The sequence below is a fragment of the Heterocephalus glaber genome, unplaced genomic scaffold (genome assembly GCF_053883595.1).
Source record: "Heterocephalus glaber isolate CG9 unplaced genomic scaffold, H.glaber_assembly_v1.0 deba00001442, whole genome shotgun sequence".
Taxonomy (NCBI): Eukaryota; Metazoa; Chordata; class Mammalia; order Rodentia; family Bathyergidae; genus Heterocephalus; species Heterocephalus glaber.
In genome coordinates, this window is record NW_028258296.1 from 32,472,430 (window position 1) to 32,498,523 (window position 26,094).

A 26,094-nucleotide genomic window follows, 5' to 3' on the forward strand; every position below is an offset into this window, starting at 1 on the left:
TTCTCAAATTCCCCCTCAGTATTACACCTAGACTCATTAGGGAACTAAGGTTAACACACTTCAAGGGAACTGCAAATTCATCACATAAAGGTTAAATTCCTCAAGGGAATCTTTGGAAAATAAAATTACAAAGAACCAAATGAAAGCAGGTATTTCTCATTTTCAGTTAAATATTATCAGGCCTGAAACAAACTTTTGATAGTAAGTTCAAGAAACATTTCAGAATTTCTAGTGACCTCATTGGTAATTTAAGCTTAATAAAATATATTTGAACTGCAAACTCCCAAGAGAATGAGATTCAATCTGAAGCCTGTTGCTTTCATTATTAGAAGACAGTCCTGCTGAAATATATTCAAGAGAAAAATCTATCGGCAACTTCATCATCGGTCTAAATGTGCTAAAATGGAATGATTCAGCTTGGATTTTACACGAGCTGATCAGTAACTTTAGCTTACTTTTGTAAATGTTACTAAGATTTGTGCAGCATTTTCCAACACTCATCTACTTGAAAGAATTGATCAAAATGACAAAATGAAATAAAATATCAAATGCTCATTTTAAAAGCAAGGAATAGACATTTTCCTGTGCCTGTTTCCTGTGATTTTTCAAGCTTTTATTTTCTCATGGGAGAAGTATCATTTAGAGGGCAAACACGTATCCTTTTCATTGAAATACCTTAGCCGTAGTAATGGTCTTTGATTTCAACACATACAATAGTCCTTTTTTCCATTACTTTGAGTGCAAAATTTATTCTGACAAGTACTGATAATGTGCTTTGATAAATTACCTTAATATATGCAACAGCAATTCATTATTGAACTTGGTAATATTATCTTAGCAAGTTAAAATGTTTTTTGAATTAAAAAACCCAGGAAAAATATAAACATAAATTTAAACTATGAAATAGTAGGCAAGTATATAATTTGTAATTAATATTTTTATATGTAAGAAAGTTGCTCTTTGTATTTTAACCTTTTGAATTCTTTAAGATGAGATTTCTAATGTTATAACCTTTAGAAAGAACCTTTTCACTTAATTTTAGTGTGCCTTGATCTGTCACCCTGTATTGCTATAAAAGTTATGTGTTTGTGTGGTAAGATACTACAATGAGGTAATTTCTGCTGATTGTTATCATCTCTATTCAGCAAAACTTAATACTTTAACAAGAAATCTTTGCCTTGGCTTCTTCTTTTTTCAGAACGGTAATTTCTTCATTAAACATAAATATTAAAGAGCACTATATGGAATGCTCTACAGGGCATACTGTGCATTATGAATAGTAAAATCTAGAGACTTAGCTGTACAAATTCTAACTCATGAAAATGGAGATCTGCCCCTGCCCATGCAACGTTCATGAAATATTTATAACTGCTGCATTGGCATTATGAAGGCAGTTGCATCTTTGTGACTTTCATTTCTAAGTTATGAATTTCCATGGGACTTAGCCTAGAAATGACAGTAACTCTAGATGATATGAATTGCATGTCCTTTGTGAAAGCACTCTTTAAGGCAGAATTTGACAATAATATAAAGATCACTTGAATTACATAATACATGGACGGTAGTTAGATAGGAATTACTGAAACAAATTTAAGATATTATTTGGTTCCAGTAGCATGAACACTAATGTTCTGATAGTGGCTTCTAAGTGGCTTTCAATACTATTGACCACCATGTCTTTGTAATTTACTTTGAACATTTGCCAGACTTTTTTCTGTTGACTCTCAGTAGCTGACTTCTTTAAATTAGTGCTTCTTACTAAGTGTTCAGCAATTTGCAATTTCTTCAAAGGTTTTTAAATTTCTAAAAACAAATGGTTCCTTGGTAACCATTATTTTATTTGCTTGAATCATCTGTCTGTATTTTAAGATAGCAAACTTTGACCCTCTTATAGTTCTGTCACTATGGTTGACCATGTTCAGATATGCTTTTCGATCTTCATATGCACTCAACTCAGCTCCTGACTAATCATCAAAGCCAAAGGAAACACAATTTGATTACCTGAGAATTTTTAAATCAATTCCTGACCTGCACCACTGTGAAAATTGACTTTTTAAAATTGCAAGATTTCATTTGACAGCAAAAATAGGGAATATTCTGATACAATAAGAAATGTGGTGAGTGTAGTAACATCATAAAAATGAGTATGTGCATTTTGAGAATTAAAGAATAGACTATAACTACTCACATTTTCCTAATTTATTCATTATTTTGATATAAACCTTTAACAGCACACATAATTAAAAGTGTTTCTGCATCTTGGCCTCCTCATTTTCTAGTAATAACATTAGACAAATCAGCCTTTCCTAATAGGCCAGTTTTCAGAATCTTAATAAAAAGTGCAAATTTTAGGCAATTTCTAATTCTGGCAAAGTATTTCAGATAGGAAATTATAAAAGTGCTATTTTCTCTCAGACAAACAGAATTTTTTTTTTTGTGGCACCAGGGATCGGACCCGGGTCCTTGTGCTTGCGAGGCAGGCAGTGGAACCACTGAGCTAAATTCCTGGCCACAAATTGAATTTTTAATAATATTAACACCAACAAAAAGCAAAAAGAAACCCCAAAACAATTATAAACTATTCTTCTATTTCCAGGAACCCCAAAAATATTTGTTATGTCAATGAATGAAGAAAGAATAACAATTTGACATACATAGTTTCAACTTAATTCTTTATATATACATCAAAATCTAGATAATGGCTAGATAGGTATAAAAAAACTCATATATTTTACAGTAGATGATATTCTAAAAGCATAAAATCTCAGAAGACTGCTTTACAAATAGAACAGTAATTCTGAAGAAAAATAATGGGAAATTATTAATACATCTTTTAATGTGTCAACTACGCATAAAATTGACTTGGGTCAGTAAGTTTTTAGTGGCTCTTTCTTTAGGTATCGATAATCCCAACCCTGACCACGATTTGCAATCACTCCTGCTGCAGAGGTGTGTGTGTGCATATTCCAATACTTGTTAACTATTTTGTTATTGATGTGAGTACCAAGATGCTTTCTTGAGATGGAGTCTGTGCTACTATAAGCAGGAGACATCAAAGCTTGCTTATACAAAAGGCTGGACCTGGGATGCAAATGGTGGTCTTTAGAGCACTACATGAGGTGATGATACCAGACCAGGCTCAAAAAGTGTTGAAAAGAAAAGAAGAGTGGCCTACAGACAAATTTGGCCAATTTGAAAATGTTAACAAGGAGCAGCCTAGTGTCTACACGCAGTTAATATGCTCTGGGAGAAATTCCTATGAAAACCAAACAGTACAATAACTAATTCCTGAAAACACTGAGCTGAGTAGATTGCTTATTGCAATAGTTTTCATTGGCACATCTTCTTGTTTTTAAAGCTTAATTTCTTAATTAGCACCATAGGTAGTTTGTAATTCTCATAACTACTAATGTCTCTAGCTATACATTTAGGAGATTCCATATAAAATGACCTACTCTTCTGTTTTTGAGGCCCATAAGATGACCTCTCCACTATAGGGCAAGCATTCCTATCAATTACTTAGCAAGTTGCATCTCACGAGTCTCATGCTCTCTGCAGAGGAACACGCACTAGAGAATGAGACTGCGAGAATTTCTTGATAAGCGAAATTACAAGTGAAATTTTTGACTTGAAGAAACATTTCTCTCCAATTTACCTGGTAATTTTCACACTGTACAATTCTTTTCAAAATGGATTTCTTAGAAGATGGCATTTCAATGAATTCACTGAAAAATTTTACCAGATATAAAATGTTTTCCACTCAGGAACTCCTAAGATTTAATTCACATGACATGACAAGAAGTGGCTAGCATTTTTATCATGTCGATCTTCGTGATGGAAAGAACTAGGGCTCAGAAGATCAATCTGATACCAATTTCATCTTCTTAATTTTCTTTCCTATTATCATGTTCTAAACCATCGTATTCTTTAGCAAAATTGCTCCCTAAAGTGAAATTCAGCTATCAGAACTATAAAAGACTTCTACCTCATTTATACCTGTAAGACTAGATCTATAGCTAAAAGAGGTAAAAAGGGATATATTTATCCTGCTATGTCAATAAAATAGGACAGAAAGATGTAAGTACTCCAGGTACAAGTATTAGTGAATGCAAAGACTGCATGTTGGAATAAATATATTTAAATTAACATATGATTTAGCTTGTGCCCTTCTGGAATTTCTTTTTGGAACTTAAAAATTCTAACAGGGGTATAAACCCTTTGGAAAAGTTTGGCAGCCTCCTCTAATGGTAAACATGGACCTACCAATGAATTTAGAAATTCTACTCTTAATTATATATCCCAAAGACAAGAAGACATATTTCTATACAAAGACTTAAACATGAATGTTCTTGGCAGCTTTTTAAAGAGTTCCAATTTAGAAGCAACCACAATATCCATCAGAATGTGAGTAAATAAATAAATCATGGCATATCCACACAATGGAGAACTATTCAGCAATAAAAAGTAACTACTAAGCCATGTCACAGCTGGGTATCAATTTGGTTATATGTGGTGAGTTTAGGAAGTACATGAAACAATATATGATTTATAAGAAATTCTACAAAAAGAATACTATGCTAACAGAACACAGTGCAGTGGCTTCTAGTACAGAAGACTGGGTATGGGGAGGATTAACTAGGAAGAGGCAAAAAGAAATTTGGGGGTAATGGAAATATTCTTTATCTTGACTATGGTGTTCACAGAGGTAGAGTTTGCCAATGTACATCAAACTCTACACATAAATGTGTTCATTCTATTATAGGTATATTATATTGCCATAAATTTCATTTAAATTTAAAAAATAATTCTAAGGGTGTTCAAATATAAATATAAAAGTGAAAGCCAGTGGCATTCTAGGCAATGTGGGTTATATCCTTTTAGCAAATATTTATTGACTATGAAGGATTGTAATTGATCTGTATTGGATACTCAGATGAATGAAACAAGCAAGTCAGTGTATTAGGGATATAACCAAGGAACATAATAAAACACATGTGGGATATGAAGTGTCAAGAAGAGATCTTAATATATTATTTAATTATTTCATATCATTCCAGAGCATGTAGCACAGGACTTTGCACATAGGCATTCAACAAATACTGGTGAATTGATAGAGCTTACATTGCAAAAGTTGACAATGAATTTCTAATTTCTTTGCACTTAGAAGAAAAGTGGGTTTTTAATGCTATCAGGTTAAAGATAATCTAATGAACAACTATTTTAAGCACTACACATTTTTAGTGGTGATTTAAAGATGTGTACAATCCTTATTCTTCTTAAACAAAAATAAAATATTTCACAATCTAGGGAAGAGAAGTTCATAAAACAGACCAATGTGATTAAAAAATGTTGCAAATATTCATACGTATGGAATATGTGAGTCTACATACATATATCTATATAAACATACACAAATACATATACACACAAAGTTCTTTTGGCCACTTCCTTGTGACTTAAATGGAAGTTGGCACCGACTCACTTATTTGTTCCAACCTTCTGCATTCTGATTCTCACTTGAGAGTTTTAAAAATTTCTCTCTATATACCTACAATGCCCTTTTCCTTGTCCCCCAAGTAGAATTCCTCCAAATAGCCCTCTAGGACTGGTCTTCCCATTGTCTCAGCACAGAATAGATTAGTACATGACTATCTTTTTAGTGCTTCTATAATGTTTCTTTATTACTGCTTTTGTCACAGCACTTTATAACCTTCATTTCTGTTATATGATCAATTTCTCAGTTGAGGGTTATATCTTACTCTTATCCTAATATCTTAGCATAGATCCTGAGACATGAAAGCCAGTAAATACTCTGTTGAGTGAAAGAATGAAGAATTCCTAATTGTATATCACAATAAGTGGGAAAACATTTGCCTTTCCCCATCCATGTTACCAAAATCAGCTGAAGAGACAGGATATCAGTAAATCTTGCTCTATAAGTCAGTGGAATAGGGAAAAAGTTCTTTGATTTGCTCCATCAGCAAGCAAAAGTTCTTAAAGGGCACTTGCACCTACTCTAGGCTGAAAATCTATAAAATCTGTCTGGATGCCCCCTTTTTATGACTCACTCTTTCTGTCACATTCTTTAGGATACAGAGGGTTTCTCCAGAGTTTGTGCTTCAACTCCTAGTGCTTGGTCCCTGGGCCTTGGTGAGAGAGGAGGAACCTGTACGTATTATTGCCACCAGAAGGGATCTTTTCTCTCTTTGAGTTGCAATTCCTGTGAATGTGACTTAGTGCTGCCTTTCCTTGCTTTCATACAGGATTTCCTTAGTGTACCACACCTCTGACATTCGTAGTGCTGATGTTTTCTATTCCAACATATTTGGTCTCAGAAACTTGTGTCTTTACTCAAAAACAGAAGAATTCATATGCACCATTTGGATAACTCCTGACTACCAGGTGTTCTTTGAGTCCTTTTTATTAATCTTCAGTGATGACTTTCTGGTTCAGTAACTGCCTATCCAACAGCTTACCTCTATACTCCGAAATGGCACTACTAATAGTAATGGAGTTAGAGAAGATGTATCTGTCCAATAAACAAGTCAATGAAGATCTTCTGCACGCAGCTCCATGCAGTATTCTAGCCAAGAGGTGGTTTAGAGATCTGCTCCTCACAGCACTATTGCAATCTTATAATGACAATGCCCTGCGTCTTGATTCCAGCAACTCCGTGTTGCATCAAGTAAACAGAATCTGGACCCAGACAATGACAGTTAGATGAGACGATTCATGGTAAAGGTCAAAATCCTGAATTGCTGAGGAATCGTATAACCTTTTCCCAGAGCCGACAAGTACTGATGCCAAGGTAATCTGGCAAGGATATAAAGTTTAACAGAATATGCGAAGAAGCAGACAATTGTAGCAGATACAGATTCTCCTCAAGAAATGACTCTTGCCCAGCTACAAGGATTTGGTAAGTACACATTCTCTCCCTTAGCTAAGCCTCAGCTTTGAGCTGAGTGCTTGCTTCTCTTAGGAAGCATTCAGCCAGTGGCATGAAACCTGGAGTACAAGGGCCTATCCAGTTCAGCCTGATGTTGCACTCCTTTATAGGCAATCTTTGCCTTGAAGCTGTCTATTCCGGTGGCAAAGATTCTTTTCAAATCCAGGGTTTCATGGCTCACCTTTCTCAATTTTGCTTCCTCTGTTTTCCTTTCAGATGCATCATTCCCCAATAAAACTTCCCTCTTAGCCCCATCTCTGTGTCTGATTCCTAGAAGACTCAACTACTTATATCATCCACCATACTAAAGATTGTCACCTACAGTTTGCTTATTAATAAGTTTATGCACACTAATCTGGAAAATCTTAATATATGCGGAAACAGGCTATGTACACACCTTCATGACACAATAAACGTCCAACATTGCTGCCAGCTGGGCCAAACTGAACCTCAGCAAGTTTCTAATCACTGTTCAGAATATACTAAAAAGACTTCAATGGGTAATGAGGTAGAGGCAGTTGTCACACTTGAAATACTATGCTTGCAATACTTGCAATACTATGTGTGGACTCATTTTGGGTAAGTGCAAGTACATATTTCAGTGTATAATAAGGAGTTTTTATTCTTTGCAGACTTCAGGTGGCGTGGAATTTGTTCTCTAAATGCAAAGCATTAGTGTACACAGTGTAACCATTGATATTTTATACATCTATTTGTTTATTCACTTAGCTTATATTTTATAGTTAGAGTTAGAAAACAACCACAAACATAAAACCTCAGTATCTTTATAATTCCATATTGGTGTGAATGATTAACCAATGCAGGGAGGAGGCTAGCATAAAACAGGATTCTACCCTGGAGCACCCACCCTGCTGACAGACACATTTAGAATGAAGAGAGTCTAGGGAAGTTATGCTTCTGTCCTGGGAATTTGGCGAAATTCAAGCAAAAAGGAATTACTGCTGAGGCAATTTTAAATAACATAGCAGAGAAAACCTGAATCCCTCGGCAATGAGTAGTTTTAGCTAAGGAGAACTCATCTATAACAAGTTGATACAGTTCCTTAAGGAATTTCTTGCTAGTTCTACTGTAAAAGCAGGGAAAAAATCTAGATCTTTGTTGTTTTGTTAATTCTTCGGACTTATTTCCCTCTTTGAGATGAAAATTATTTGCAGATATTAAAAGTGGAGTGACTATGAAAATGTAGAAAGGGAGAGATTTTTAAACACAAACTTTTGTGTGTTATTCAAAAGCTCTTGACATAAAATTCATGGATTTTACTCAAAATTGTGAGCAATCTTGACACTAACAACCATTATCAATTTAATTATTTTTACTCAGGTTGTTTATAAGAATATATAGCATAAGATGTCTCTGTGTGTGTGTACATGTGTAAATGCGTATAAAAGGGAGTTCTCTATTTTAAAATCTTTCAGGTGTCAAGAAAAGGACATGTCACTCTGTTGGGGATTTATTACAGGTATACAAGGACAAATAATGAAGTGAGTGTAAGTTATGACAAAGGAAGAGTCATTACGCTGGGGATTTTTCTCACTCATCTTGTGGGAAGATGCTCTAAAAATCAGCTTTTGCTTTCATGTTGTTCCCTTAGAAATGGAACCATGAAACCACTATGCTAATGAATCTGCTTTCATATCTCAGCGCCTCTTTTTCCATTTCTTCAGCTACTCACTATTTCTATATTGCCTTTTTCATTCCCCACTTGAAGCTCTTTAGAATCTATATGCTTCAGAATCAAATCCACAAAGGAGAAGACAATACCAACAGTATTGTTCTTAGTATTTTGGTTGTCGAACATTGCATTTCCCTTAATACACTGTGGAGAATTCCTACTCTGTGATTTATTAATGAGACACGGAAAGTACTTCCGCTATGTCTGCTTTGCTCTCTACCCTCTTGTAACCAAAAAACAAAAATAGGATCTATGCTTAGCTAATTGAAGCTCTAACCAAAAATTCTAATCTCACCATCCCAAAAAGGTAACAGTTTATTTGTGTTGAAATGTGGTGTGCTGTCACCTTGCTGCATCCAGGATGGCAGCAGTGATAGACAGCAGCACTGGTAGAGGCTGTGTGTTAGCTGAACAGTTTTGGTACCCATCTCTAGATCCCTTTTGTTTCTCTCTATTTTTTTAAAGCTTATTATTTCTGCTTTCGCTGATTCTGTAAGACATCTTTTTTTTTCCTGATAAACCTTTTTCATTTCTGATAGTGAGAATCAGTTTCTACTGTTTGCAAGTAAGAAATGCTATGGAAATTACTGCCTGATTTATGGCATCATACTCCCTAAGAGGGCGCTGCTCACTTTTTATGTATTCTTTTAAAAAACTTTTTATTTATTCTACAAGTGATTGTGTTTTGCTCAGGATACAATATCTGGTTCAATGGATTGCGGTCAACATAGCCAGTAAACATGCTTTTGTGGTGCCCTGTGTACTAGATATGATCTGTGCCCATTTTCCTTTAGAAAGGAGCTATGAGACTGTTAGGCATCAATTTTTTCCTCAAAGAACTTACAATCAAGTTTTAGCCACATAGGGTGCTGAAATTTGTTAGAATCAGAATATATAAATGACTTTTGGGATTACAATATATCTCTATTCCTCTATAAATCATTTAGGATTTGAATGTGTCATAGTAAGCAAACTTTAATATAATTCAAGAGACCCTGGCAGAACTAAGTGATATATATCAGCCAGATCCAGGAAAGCTTGATTTGAAATGTATTAAGAGTAGCTAGGATTTCTTAAAAGATGGATATGTAGACAGAGGAGAGTAATATAGCCCATAAGGGAAAATATCTTGAGGCACTGAAATTAAATTAAAATATGATCTCCCTTTCACTCTGAATACCTGCATGATTACCAATTAGACAAGGATCTTTCATTTATCCAAACTTAACTTTACAAAAGTGCCTGAAGCCTATATTGTTGATAAAACAGTTGATGAAGCATTCATAGGGGAAAAAAATCTTCAAACTGCTTGATATACAAAATCTATTAGTCTTAAAAACAGATGGGTATTTACTCTTGCAATATTCAACAAATGTAAAGTACCCAAAGGACCGATAAATGTAGACAGTTTAAAACTTTGTATTTTTCACTTTAAAAAGAGGAATAGGATCAACTTCATTGAGTTATACATTTAACATCTAGAGGTAGAAGAATCTAATTAAGTTTTAATATAATCTAGTCAAAGGTAGATTCCACCTTATAGACAAGATTATTATCTTATATTTTTTCAGTTACTAATATTTCTAGATTTTAATATGAAATAGGTGAAATCACAAACTCATATTCCATATTATTTGGTCATTTATCTGGCAGGTAAAGGATTTGTGGGAATACCTAAAGGTACTAAATCTGGAATATTCTCCTTATTTGAACACTTGCAGCCGCCCTGAAGCTAATCATGAAGGCTTTATGAGCAGTGGTATTTTTGTTACAGGAAACAGACATAAAACAACCCTAAACAGTTTTCTGTATTTTAAGATTAGAACTTATGAGTAACTTATGAGTTTGATCATTAAGTTGGACTGTCAACTTGATTTACCTGAGAGCTGCTCAGAAGATTAGTAAAGTACACTTCTGGGTTGTGTCTGGGTAGGTCAAAGATGCAAAATCTAGAGACCTACATCTTTTCTCAGGATCCTTTTTCTCTCCTGCTGTTCTTGACTGCTATTAACCAAGCCATTTTGTTCTACCATACCCTTCTGCCATGTTTCTGTCTTAGAGCCAGCTAACCACAGACTGAATCCTCTGAAGCCATGAATCAAATTAAACCTCTCCTTCTTTCTGTCATGGGTGTCAGGTATTTTGTTTCACAATGGAGGGGCCAATCAATACAAGGAGACAACAATGGAAGAGATTATATTGAGCGATTCACAAAATGGCAATAGTAGGAGTAGTGCATATGGAACAACACATGAATAAAGAATATAAAGATGTTAAAATCTGAGAATGGATAGCACAATATGAAATGGGGAAAAAGCTATTGTATTTGAAGGGAGCAGGGGGAAGACACATGGGTAAGTGTTCCTCTAGATGCTATATGCTTCAAAATCAAACCCACAAAGGAGAAGACAATACCAACATCAGTTTCCAAAAGATTTTGGCCTTACTCTTTAGATATCAGCAAATGGAAGGAACATGTTTAAATCCACATTTTAGAAACATAACTCTCACACACAGAGTCTGCTAAAAAATGTATACTCACTTCAGCAGTTAGCTGTTCTAATAAACATCTGGAAAGTAATGGCTGCCACTTTGAGTATCACTTGTAGTTGTAGAGGCCAAAGGTAACTTGTATTAATCTCATGATGTCTCAATAAATGTAGTATTAAAATATTTATACAAGCTTTTCTTGATACATACTTTTTTTGGTGGACTCTGAATGTCTGTGGGGTACACAGGATAAGATAGAGCATAAGAAAGGAGACCTATCGAAAGAAAAGAAAGTTTTATAGTAAAGATGTGCCTATGAGAATCAAAAAATTTCAAGTATACCAGGTTGTCATTTTGAGTATAGAAATTTCAAACTTTTCAGATAAGGAAAAACTGGAGTTGGAGAGTGGAAATCAAGAATAACTCTAGATCCTAATTGGTGGGGGATGGCAATTTCTTCAGCCAAATGAGAAATACAAGGCATTTATTTTGGGGAGAAAACAGAGAAAGAGTTTTATATATATTGAGTTTAAGTCTACCAAATATGTAGCTTAAAGAATTTGATTGAGAGTTTAGAGGAATCTGGCTCTTAGGAGAGAAGTTTGGGAAACAAAGTGAGAAATACAATTCCATTAAGGAAGATATGTACAAAGTAGTTCATGTAAAATACTGCAGAGAAATCAGGTAGGATGAGGATAGAAATGTAAGCAATACATTATGCATTAGAGCCATTGGCAGTTTATAATTATGTAGTCAGAGAGACATCATAGAGATGAAAAGTAGACTGTAATGTGCTGAGAATATTTGCAAACATATTCATATACTGTTATAGAAAACCAACAATAAAAATAATCTAAACCATGAGAATCTAGAACTGTTTGACATTAAAAAATATATGCAACAGCCGGGGATTTAGCTCAGTGGTTTTGCCACCTGCTGTGCGAGCGCAAGGACCCGAGTTCGATAACTGGTACAAAAAAAAAAAAAAGTACGCCACAAATATGTGGGAATTATACTGTAGTTATAATTAGAATCAGTGATATGGTTAGAGAGATCATTTGTCATTTAAGAAGTAATGCATGAGATATGAATTCAGCCCTCAGTCTTTAGCCCGTGGAAACCCAGTTTTCCCAGCACCATTTATTGAAGAGGCTGTCTTTCTTCCAGTGAAGGTGTTTGGTCCCTTTGCCAAAGATAAGGTAGCTTGGAGTTGTTTCTTCTATTCTGTTCCATTGATCCTTGGGTCATGGGAGCTTTGGAATATAACTTCAGATCAAGGATCCCCTGCCTTGCCCTTGCTGCCCAGAACTGCTCTTGCTATCCTAGGTCTCTTCTGGTTCCATATGAATTTTAGGTGAGGTACCCTATTGGTATTTTGATTGAGATTTCATTAAATCTATATAACAGTTTTGGACATATGGCTATTTTCACTATAATGGTTCTGCCTATACAAGAACAACGGATGTCTTTACATTTTCTGATATCCTCTCTGATCTCCTTTTTTAGAGTACTGTAGCTTTCAGGGTAAGGTCTCATTTCCTTTATTAGATTGATTATTAAGTATTTCATTTTTCTTGATGCTGTTGTGAAGGGTGTTGTTTCCCTGATTTATCTCTCAGTGAGTTTGTCACATACAGGAATGCTACTAATTTTTGAGTGTTGACTTTGTATCCTGCTACGCTGCTAAATTTTAAAAAGTTACTAAACTGAGGAGTCGTTCTGTGGAGTCTCTGGCATCTTCTATGCAGAGTAACATGTCATCAGCAAATAATGGTAATTTGAGTTCTTCCCTTCCTAGTCATATTTCTTTTATTTCTTTCTCTTGTCTAATTGCTCTGCCTAGTGTTTCCAGAACTGTATAGAACAAAAATGTTGATAGTGGGAATCCTTGTCTTAGTCCTAATTTTAGAGTAAAAATTTTCAGTTTCTGACCATTGAATATGATGTTGGCTGTTAGTTTATCACAAATGGCTTTCAAAAGATTTAAATAAAGACCTTCTATTCCATTTTTAGGGTTTTTATTATAAATTGTTGTTGGATTTTGTCACTTTTTCTCTATCTATTGAGATGAACATGTATGTAAGGAGAAAAGGAATGTATTTTTTTTTAAGGTGTCAGTTGTGATTTAAACAACAGGTCTGAATTCTTACAATATGAGCAATGACAGTCTGAGACCCAAAGAATGAATTTTATTAATTAAATATATAAATATTCATAACTTTAGATTAGACTCAAGATAGTTAAATCATTTCCAAAATATATTAAAAATAGCATACATACAATACTTAATTGTTTACTAAATGCTCTCACATACATTAATTGTATTGGGTCCAAATCATTCGAGTATATTGTTTTCCTCAAATTATTCCTAGTGAGAGCTATAAGGAGCATGTTTCTTGCAATACTTATAATCATCAAATTCATATGGATCTCTTTATTATCTTGTTGTAGATTCAAATGATATTTTTTATCTTAAACAAAAAGAGTAACTGTTCACTATAATTTAATTTTTCGGTATTATTTCTTCAACTGTTATTTTTAAGAAAGCTTTTTCCTAATTGTAAATGATGATTTTCTAATTATTGTGGAATAAAATAAAGCCTTGACTAAAAATAATTACTCATAATAAAACAACTAAAAATATTAAAAAGCTATCTTTTTTCATATGAGAATATGCTTTTCTCAAATTTAATGTTTACCATTCTAGTTACATATCATTCATTTTTATTGTATATTTCCATTTTTATTGTATATTCTCAATGTTATTAAACTTTTTAAAAATATTCAGATAATAATTCTAGAATAAATTATATAGACATACTCTATCTTACCTTAATTCATTACTTATTTTTCCAGTTTGGACTCTTGTAATTGCAGGTTTCATTATAAATAATATTGGGCTAAATCTTCTAGAGGTTGTTGCTCATAGTTCCTTTAGTTAGGTTCTGAGGTTTTGTGTTTGTATGCAAACTTTAATTTTTACTGATAGCAAGCAAACAAATACAGGATTTTAGAAGATATGAAAAGACCTAAGAAGTCAATAGCCCTCTGCCTGGCAGTAGTGGAAATATATAGTGCTGTAATATATGGGGGCAACTGGTAAAGTTGGCAAAGTGTGTCTTCCAGTTGATGCAAAATTCCATCTATGATCAATCAATCAGACTTTAGCATCTCCCCCCAATCCCCAACAGAGCAGAGCAGGCAGGGCTTCTATGCCTCATACACCATAGATCCCTCCAAAGACAGCACAAGAGTAATTCAGTTCCTCCACACACTGTATAACTTAAACCTCTCTTATTCATAATGAGAATTCTCTGAAGTTTATCATGCTAGAGATCCTTTTTAGGAAATACTAATAATGCTTGATACTTTAATTACAGTTTTGTCTAACTAAGAAATACACAATAGCCAATATTCTATATATAAACCATGATATTCAGGCAAAACCAATCACCATATATCTGTGTTAGGACAGTCATATTAGTTCACTTATGTTCACTTTTAATGAAATTTATTACTGCTGTTTCCTCCTCCATCCACAATATCCTTCTTCCTTCACATCATACACACTTGTCATAGCCACTGAGAAACTTAATTTTCTCTTTTATCTTTCTTTAAGAATATATATACACACATACATACAATATATATACATATATTTTTCAGTAGAAATTAAATAGATTAGATGAATGGGTGGACATTTTTATTACTTATTATATAACTGGATACTATGACAAAGTATTTGAAAAGTATTGGTGAAGTTATACATTACCAAAGATAAATCAGTTAAAATACATACTGAAATTGTATACCACTAATAAGCATGGGGGAGATGGGTACTCATGCTACACTGATTCATTAACATACACACAGTAGTTGAATGCAATCTCTTGTTAATCATCCAAGAGTCATATCTTTACATTAAAATGCTTAAAGTTTACTGAAATTTACTGTGATTATGTTGCAATCAATCATAGAAAAGTTACCTGTTTATTTCTAATTTAATATTATCCTTATCATTTCTTCATACAAAGGGTTTTATTTTACATTTTTCTTGTAGTTCATATTTAACTGAAGCTAATATTTTGTTCAAAGTGTGATGAATTAAAGAAAATATTTCCCAGGCAAATGAATAGGGGGACTTCTGAATATTACTTCCTAGATTTTCTGGTCAATTTTTTGGATGAACCTAAATTTCAAGTAGCCATTTAAAAAAAAAAGCAAGAAAGAGGCAAAATGGTAAATCTGAATTTTATCAAGATTTCATGAATAGGAAAGAATGCTACAAAAATATGTTTTATTACTTAGAATTGCTACCAATTTGAATATTGTATAAATTTATTTATACTAACATCATTAATTTGAATCATAAATATTAGAATGGGAAGAAAGATTTACATCACAAGAATATTAAACTTTATGTATATTTCTTTTGGAACATAATCAGAATCACCAATGTACACTTTTAATGATTTATTCCACTATTTATCCTGGATAAAATGATGCTTGATGGGCACTCCTTTGGCTAATACTGTAACATGTAAGTATAAGAAATAACTCTGAGTCACTAGGCTTGAATGGCACACTAGAGAAATGTCTGAAGCTACATTTGAAACACACATATATAAAAAAGAATGATAGATCATTTCTACTGTACTTGTGAATTTGATCAATATTAGAATTTACAAATATAAGTATATTGGCATTTTATTTCTATGACACTTCCTATTAATTATATAATGCCAACATATACAATGGATTTTAAGAATAGTTTGCAATAAGAGTAAGGTTGCTGAAAATCTCAAGTCCAAACTTGAGTATAGTTATATATAATCTCAACATAAGATGAAAATTTTACTTATATTCCTTCCTTGTTAATTAGGAAAAAGGCAACTTTTCACAAGTTAAATATTCTCTGTTCTATCCTGATTCAATAGAAAGTGAAAAATTAAATACCACAAAATTAAATACTGACTTTCCTTGCTATAAAGGAAGTCAAAAAGTGCTCTTTTTCAATCATCAGAGCTGTAAAGACATTGTAAAGACAATCAGTCTATTCTCTTTTATATCATTTTCTAACCATGGATTCATTGTCATATTTGTTGTTTAGTGAGGATCAGATCTTGTATACCATAGTAACTAACATATGTGCCCGGCAAACAATTAGACATCATCAACCATAAGTATCTTATTTGCATAATAGTATTTGTAACTTGTACTATAGTTCCTTGAAAAAAGGACCTAACCAGAAAATAAGCCCTACTATGATTTTTTAGGATGCTCTTTATATAAACCCTAGCCCAAAAGTAAGCCCAGTTAAGATCCTCAGCCAGACAGATGCATTTAGTACATCTGTTGTGACACATGACCAATAAATTGAATTATAAAATATTAATATATAATTAAATATAAATTAATATTATTGACATTCATATTTAAAATAAATTATAATGTAAATTAGAATTAAGTATTTGTAAATACCAAGCTGGCACCTTTGGACAAGAGGTAAACGCCTATGTAAACTGATGAACCCTAGACTTACTGCCCAATGACCAACTAGAGTATAGACACAATGCATGAATAGTATGCACACTTGAAAATGAATGGATGTGTTTAATATGAATCTTCATAATTCAACATGTTATGTGTGGTAATGGTCGTACTTAATACATTCTAGTGAAACAAAGAAATATTTTCTAAATCGTGGTTTCTGCAATTTTTCGTCACGTTTGTGTGGACCATCATTCTTAACTGTCATCATTTTTGTTGCCACTCCTATCTCATAAGTTTTCAATTAACACTTGATTTAATGGAAACTTTGTGAGGCCTAGCTTCTAAAAGGTCGTGACTTACATGAAGAATTCATGGGATAAAAGTCACTGACAGCTGTGTTTCCAATGCACTATGAGCTGGCTACATGGATAAAAATTGCGCATTTAAGGAGAGCTCTACTGCTGGACAGGAAATGGAGTCGCAAGAAATCCAGGCAAAAATCTGGGGTTTGGAGAGTTCGGATGATATTCCAGAAGATAACATGACTGTATTTGAATAAATTTAGGTTTTTGTCCCTGGATAAATACAAGTTGTTGTACATGAAAAAATAAGGCATCTGAAAATAAGGTCTATTGCATCTTTTGCAGCAAAAATTAATATGACTTGATTTTATTTTCAGGAAATATGATATGCATGTTGTACAGTTTATAATGATTTTTACTTGGTGATACTCATTCATTGATTTGACAAATATTTTTTCAACTACTACTTTGTCTGTTGGGGCTTAACAGTAAATAAGATGAAGTTACTGTTTTCATGGACCTTTCATTCTAATGGAAAATAATACAAGAAAAAATGAGTTAATTTCAAGTAAGTGATAAATACTCAGCAGTTCAGAGGATTAAGGGAGAGAGAATGAAGAGGAAGGAAGGAAGTTATATTTAATTGTATATACTATGACTCCATAAATTATCAATATTCTTTTATAGCTGCCTTAGATTATTTTAAGTGCATACATATATTGGTCAGCTTTCCTGTTGCCAGGACAAAATATATAACACAATATAAAGGAGGAGAGGTTTATTTTGTCTCATGAGTTCAGATGTTCTGTGTATGGTGGGCTGGTTCCAAATCAGAAACATCATGGCAGAAGGGTATGGTGTAGCAAAGCTACTCCCTTAGTGGTGGCTGGGAAGTAGAGCACAGGGAAAGAGTGCCAGAATGCAAGGAACTAGGGAGCTAATACACGTCCCCTAGTCCCCTACAGACACACTCAGAAGTGTACTTTACTAATCTGCTAGGTATCTCTCTTAATCCAGCAGAGGTTAGAATGATGGAGCCAATAATAATAATACTGGTACACAACAAGTACAAGAGATGTATTAATCATTGACTAAATATTAATCACTTTTGATAAAATTTTATTAAAATTAAATGCTACCTAAATGCAAAAGTTATACTGAAATGTTTTATGTAATCATTTCCTGTATCTACATCCACTTTTATGTTTAACGTGGTAACAGAAAACTGAGATACAGGTATGAGAAAGCCTGGTTAATTCTTAGCTAAGTGACTCACTTTTATCAGCCTCATTGCATGATTCAAATGTTTTGCAGAGCTACACATTATCATACTTTATATTTCATTAAAGGTTACAATGCCAAATTTTTACACTTACATTTTTAGGGTTTATGGCTTAGAATGAGATGTTCTACACAAGGGAGGAAAGGAACAGATGAAAGGAAGACTAAAAAAGACTAGACCTGAGAAACTGGATTAACTTCTCTGAAGCATTCTGAACTTTGAGTTTTACAACAAATTTAAATGATGAAGCCATCTATTTAGAGAAGCTAAGGGATAAAAGCAAAAAGGTAGTTTTTGTTGTTCAGATATTGATATAGGTTAAGAAAAAATTAATTGAATGCTCATACTTTTCTTAATGAAATTAATTAAATTTCTACTTAAAAGCTATATAATGTTTAGGTCAGGAAAAGAATGTAGCGAGATATAATGCCGTTGTATTGGGATAGCCTTGTTACTCTTTTACCTATAACCAGGACCTATTATATTAGAGAAATGGTGCTGTATTTCTCTCATCTTAAAGTTGTACTTTCAAATTTATTCCATCTGAGATACTACTAATATGATCACTGTTAGCTATTTTCTCACTGGGTCTCTGGGAACACTGCGAATTCACTGATGTTTCTTTTTCTAGATGTATTGTCCAAAACCATGCAATCCTTGTATCCAGTTCTGCTGTTCGGAACTCTGCGGTCTGAATGACTTCTGGCATGAGGTCTCTGAGCTAGTTTTCCTACTTTCACTTTATAACTTACTTTAAAGATGTCAAAATACTTTTGAAAAACTCATAGCAGTTAATTGGAAATATACATGTATAGAGTTATTTCAAATGTCTCAAAATGCATTGGTTTTATTAAAGATACACAGATATATGTATTTTTGCATATATATGATTGTGTATGTTATGTATGTAGTTATGTATATACACACATATCTCTATATTGGTAAATATAATAAGGGTGGTAGTTATATGAACTAGAACTAGCAATAACATCACTGTAGTCAACTTTTTGGGGGCTAGGAATTCTGTCATTGAAAGTCTGAGTTCTCTGTCTTAAAGACATCTTTATTTGCTTAAAGCCAAATGCTCATTCTTCATGCTTGAATATGAATATAGTTCAAAATAGTTTTTAAAAATGATAGTGGTACCTCATCATGTTTGGAAATATTTATTTTCATTTTTCATTTCATTTACTATAAATCATATACTCTGGAAAAATAAATTGTGAATGTATAGACAAATCAGTGGAATTCTTTATTATTGTTGACTACACACTGACAAGTATAAGAAGCAAGAATTAAGGAAAACTACTACACAGAGTAAACTCTGATGTTCATAGACTATACATTTGCAATTTCAATAATTTGTGAATGATTCCATGGAACATATAAGAATATGAGGTTGTATAGGAAATCTGAATCATGCACTGAGAATAGAGTGAGTGATTCACTTGCTAAAATGGGATGCATCTTTGAGTGCTTTTCTTGCTAGCAACTCCATTGAAGTAAAGCCTTGACATTTTAAAGTTTTACTTAGAAGGATAAAATAATCTTCAGCTAATCAAAAATATTTTTATATAAAATGGCTTCCAAAGAAAGTCAATTGCTAATTTTTATGATGGAAATTAAGAAAAAGTAAAATCGTTTTTAAAAGTTGATGGGTCTTGGCCAGAAAATAGAATGTCTGAATAAATTTGGTGGTGACTCAGATAAAAATGAATACACCATATGCTCTATATGGGAACAAGAAAAAGTGATATTTGAAAATGTTTCAGCCAGTGCTCAATTCAGAATTAATGCTAATAGCATTATAAACGTCTTTAGCTCCATTTCTATAGACTCATTAGGGATCTACGGGGATCATTTAGGTATTTCAGTTATAGTTTACTGCATTTTATGAGGAAAATTATATATTATAGTGATACTTGGGGAATTCCAAAGGTCTTGAGACATATCCCTCATGAATATCTATGTTTCAGTAGCAGCAGATTTCCTTTTCCCCTATTATTTCTTGTTAATTCTTCAATAATTGCTAAAATTTGGCTTAGCTTATTAGAAAACTATTTTTTAAAGGAAAGTTTTTGAAGTTACACTTGAGGATAAAATGTCTAGAAACTTAAGATTTGGACATGTCCAAGTGCTACTACAGACTATCATAGTTATTCCTCCAGTTTGGTTATGTTCTACTCATTTTTCTACACCTCAGACACTTATGGCATATGTAATTACACAGAATATGGTCATAAATAACTTTCAGGTTAGAAAGGAAGATCAAGTTCACGTAGTCATAGGAGAGGGGTGCAGTTTACCAGGCTTAATGAAAAGAATATGGGATTGGGATGGCTAAACCTCTGCTTTCCTGGTGCTGTTCCATATCGGTTACATGTCAGGTGCCTAGCACATTGTAGGAGCTCGAGAAATTCTAACTGCAGGAAAAATAGCAGAGTTTAAGAAGAGAACAGTAACTATGGGCAGGAGGGCTCAGTAGATCTGTGAAATATGTCCTTGGAGAACAAATGGATTTGACTAGGCAGACACTGGTGGGAAATCTGTGCCATCACCTAAAGATGAACAATGATGTTGTAGGCTGCAAGAAAGATTAGTACATACCCAGAGAAGCACAGCGAGGAAGAACTGCACGATGAAGATTCTGGAGGGGGGGGGGGGGCAGGAATCAGACTACACTGGAGGTTTTCTTTAAAAAAAGATTGATGTTTGTCTGTGTGGTAAATTTTTAGAGCAAGTATTTATTTTATTTTACATCATATTTTCCTTTGCAATGTACATAGGAAACTTTGCTGTCAGCTTTTGTAGAGGTTGCTTTGTAAAAATGAGATGTTTCCTCACACAGAAGCAGAGCATCCACTCTTCTTTGCATGGCTGCAGTTTATCTAATCAAACTCAGCTCAGCAAACTTCCAGCACTCAATGTTCATCAGTCAGTTGTGGAGCTAAACACACACACACACACACACACACACACACACACACACACACACACACAGAGCATGCCCTAGGTTCAGAATTTCAGAAAAGAGAGGTCCCATGAATCTCTTTCAAAGATCTTCACAGATGATTCCAATATTCAGAAATTATTAGGGGAAGAATTTTAGATCATATTTTCTTTCTCAGAAAGTCTTTAAAATATGGGATGAAGGTGGAACCTGTTCAGATATGACTGTACCCATGTAAGGATAGCTGTACACTTTTCCTTTAAACAATGGCATACGGAAGCATGAGTTGTCCAATGAGCCTTCTCTGGGCACAGCAGTTCTCCCTGACTCAGTCACATCACCCCAGTCCTCTGCATTACCTCCTCTGCTTGGCCAGTTCAACAGATGGGGATTAAGTTTAACTCCAAAGTTCTTACATAAAATAACATGTTAGAAAATAAAATGGAACACTTGTTGCCCTAACTTAAAACAGTCCACAGACTTTTTTTTCCTTCTAGATTTCCCCTCTCTATCTGTTCTCAGCTTCCCAGACCCTTTAACTCCTATGGGGTGTACCATCCTCCATCTCACTGTCGTTCTCAATTCCAGGTACTGTTTTCATGTATTTAAGCAATTAAGCTAAAAATAGCTAAGTGGTTTTTCCTTGAAATAATAGTCACATTTTAAAAGAAAACTCAAAAGAACAGTAATGTAACAAGTCACTCTTCACCTCACAGAATGACTCAAGAATGGAGGATAAATTCTGATGAAAAGATAAATCTGAAAATACATTTGAGCAATTAAGCTTTTGGGAAGTACGTCTTAGAATTTGGAGACTGTTCAGACTGACTCCAAGTAGGTAGATGCAGTATTGATGAGCTCAGAAAAGGTTTGAAGTTTTATAGCATTTAAAAGAAAGATCACAAGGATTATTTAAAGATCCATGTATACTAAAAGAGCCAGTCATTAAACCAGATGGTGTTTATTCATATTAGGTGCACAGTAAGTCTTTGTAGAATGAATGAGTAGCTGATACCTTTAAATGATGTCAAGGAAGGAGAAATGAAACCAAAGCCAGGGAAGGTGAGTTCTAGTTCTGACTTAGGAATGAGATGAAAATGAACCAGAATAGGGTATAAACTGAAGTGGCCTGGGAGAAGAGAATTAAACAGAAAAATACAATTTTTAAAGAGATAGGAGATAATTTCAATGGGAGGCTATAAATAAGATCAAATTCTGTGCAGAAAATGATAAAGTAGAAGATTAGAACATGTTATTGGTGACTTTTCTGATAGTGTTATTGAGTAGAGTAAGACTTTACAAAGTGGAAGAAAAGAATTTTCTAACTGACTAAGAAGGGAGAAAAATGGACACATGTAGTAGGAGAAGGGACAGTAGGACTGAAGCAAGGTTCACTTCAGGATTTGTGTGTGTGTGTGTGTGTGTGTGTGTGTGTGTGTGTGCATGTTGAAAAGTAGGACTGGACCATATAGATAGAGAAATAAAAATATAAAAGATAGAGAAAGAGTAAGATATAAAAGATAGAGAAAGAGTAAGATATTAAAAAAAGTGACTAGGCTAGGCCTTAGCACATGAACAGGGAAGTCTCTCTTAGAAAGGAGGAAGAGTTCTTCTGTCTGACATCGAGGTTACAGTGCTGATTAAAAACACGTATTGCCAGGACAGCCAGCAGGGAGAAAGCAAGCAGAGCTTCTCAGAACTGTACCACATGTACTCCTGATGACTCCCTGTTCAATCAAAAGCTAAAAGATGCCAGGGCAAATCAACATGCAAATACACCATTAGTTGGCCACTACTTGACATTTTGTGGGTCCAGAGAAAAGCAAGAGCAAGGTTTTTGTTGCTTTGTGGAAGGGAGAAGAGCAAAGGTCCAAGAAGGTCTGGAGTTTATACAGCAGGATTCTTGGTAACTGTGGGTGCCGAGGCACATATGCCAGTGGTTCTCAGTCATGCAGGGAGAGCACAGCTTCCGTGTTTCAGTCTTAAAGTGGAGAGATGCCTTGTCCTGCTGGGCAGGCAGTCTTGGGAGAGTTGGGAGTAGTGAGCAGGTGGGTAAATTGCTTTAGTTATACTCAATGGAAGTAACTGACATCGTTTCATTTGCCCTTGGAGAGTCTTAGGACCTGATCTTATATGCTTCTCAATGAAGGAGTTTAAGTATGGTAGTGGGTAATCACTAGTCTCCTAGAAAAAAAGTTTTGTATTATCTACAACTTTCATCACAGCTCAAGAGAACCTCCAACTTAGACCTTTTCCTATGTGACAAAATATATACAACTGGGAAGTCAAAGAAAAACTGCTGCCTACTTATGAATTCTCTACTTGTGAGAGGGAGGCCAAGCTGAACAGGTAGCTACTATTATGAAAGAGGTGATGGATGACATCAAGGAGAGCGCTAATTTAAACATAATGAATATTCTCAAGGAGATGCAATTATAAAATAAAAATAATAAGTACTTTAATGATCATAGTTTTCAGAGTTCTCAAAATCAAATAGTGGAATTGAAAAAGAGAATAGCCCCTACTGAGAACTGAATTAGTTGTGTGGATGATCAAATGAAAAGGGGAAAGAAGGAATAAGAGAATTAGAGGGAGATCCAGGTGCCATAATATGCAAAGAACAGAAAATTCAGATGTGAAAAATGGAGCATGTGATAGAAGTGATAATTATGGAAATAACAGAATAAAAATTCTCAGAATTGAAGAAAAATGTATGTTTTTTTTTTTCTGAATGGACCCTCCAAGATCAACGGGATTAATTTTACAAAAAGCCACACACCTAGACATAATCAGGGGAAATGTTTCTGACCTCCAATGCTAATGAAAAAATTCTTTTTCTACACAGAACAAAAAAAAATAGTTTTCTTACAAAAGAAAGATTATCTCAGTTGCTAGTAAAAGAAAGGGACTATGAACCAAGAATCTTTATACCAGCTAATACAATACTCAAATGCTAAGGAAAAAACAATGGTTTTCAATATCTAGGAATTCAAATAACTTGCCACCCATGTACTGACATAGTAGCTGAAGAAAATTCTCAAGGAAATACTCTCAACCTCAAAAACAATTCCATCAGAAGCAAATCTCTTCCTACGAATAAGAGGAAAGAACAGAACAATACACAGTATTAAGCAACTTTGGAATATTTACATGATGGTAATTCTATAACTAAGATTTAGAATATAAATTATCCCGTAATTCCCAAGGTTTATATGTGTGTGTGTTTAACAAAAGTCTGCAACTGAAAATTTTCAGCTACTCAGCAAAACCCAAGAATTATGGAGGGAAGAAAGAAGAGGGAGTAAGAAAGGAATGAGTCTAAAACTGCCTAAAAGGCTGAGGGAAGAGGAGCTAAGAGGTAAAATGTGAAAGCAGGTTGTTTTAATGGAGCCATCATCATTATTGAACTTAATAATAATACATAAATATTTCTTTTTTTTTTGGTGCTGGGGATTGAACTTGGGTCCTTGCGCTTGTGCAGCAGGCAGCGAACCCACTGAGCTAAATCCCCAGCCCACATAAATATTTCTTTACACATTATTATAAACAATAGAGAAAATTTCCAAAATAATAAATCTTTAAAAGAAAAGAAAATGAATAAAATAAGCAGAGTAAATATAAAATAATATGAAACAATATATCAAATAGACAAGTTACAACTCCTTGATAAACTGAATTCTCAATCAAAATTTTTAAAATACATATTGCATTTTAAGAAACCTAAAATAGAAAAAAAGATAATACAAGAATGATAATGTCAAGAAAACAATAAAAATCAGGCCACAAAAACTAATGAAGACATGAAACTATTAACATTGTATAATGATAGCAGGTATGATTTCCAAAACTACATGCATAAATATATATCAAACAAGACAAAGTATGTAACTCATAACTATAAGGCTTAAAGCTGAGAATAAGGTTTATAACTCTAGGAAAATGTGGGACACTAAAGAAAAACACAATGAGAGATTTTAATATATCTATCTTTTTAAGATTTTGATTGATTAGGTCAAAGAATAAGTTGTGTAGATAATTTCAGTGATAGAAATAACAAGTTTTATTTTATAAGTGATTATGGAATTACATAATAACACACCAAGAACATATATTTTGTGAATATACTGGAGAAAAACTGGCCACAAGATCACTTTAGCAGTTTCTCCCCAAACAACTTTTTTACACACTAGGTTCTTTGACTAGAATCTGATGAACACATAGCTAATATATATTAACCACCAGCAGATGACCTACTATATTTTATCCACTGCTGGCATTTGTGGGAAAATGACATAAAGACTAGGTATAGAGAGAAATTGCTCAACAGAAGGAAGGATACTATGGCATCAAGTCCTTATTTCCAGTTTTCTCCTGTGTTGGTACTCATGAGTATTATGGTACTCCACCATTCCTATGGGATAGCTCAATGAGACTAATTTCCCTCATTAGGTTTAGGCTAGCTTGTTTTCTTTTAATATTTTCACCCAAAAATGAGTTACCAGTTGTTGCTCCCTATTTCCTCCCCCAACTACATATATATATATATATATATATATATATATATATATATATGGAATCATGAACACATAAATTAGATTCATAGAATACCTTTAATTATATCATGTTAATTCACAAAGAACCTAATTTACTGCAGATATGCCCAGACTTATATCTTTACCAACAAGATTTGACAAGGTAGGTTTTTCTAATGAAACCTCTTCCCTTCCTTAAAATAGTATGATTTAAGAAAAAGACAATCAAATACAGTATATACATACAAAACCATGGAATCACCATATTTTTAAATTATTTCACTGGATAGAGACCACATCATTAAAGATGAACATTTTGAATTCTCTAGCATAGTATCACAAAAAGGTGGGTTTATCTTAAGGATTGTTTAGTTTATCTACTAATTAACGGTTATTTCCTTTATCT

The 26,094-nt window shown here is 33.7% G+C and overlaps 1 protein-coding gene across 7 annotated transcripts in view; it reads right to left on the reverse strand.

Moving 5' to 3' along the window:
* The window catches only part of Dpyd (dihydropyrimidine dehydrogenase), a 901,729-nt gene that overhangs the window by 279,948 nt on the left and 595,687 nt on the right, over window positions 1-26,094 (reverse strand). The window lies entirely within an intron of this gene.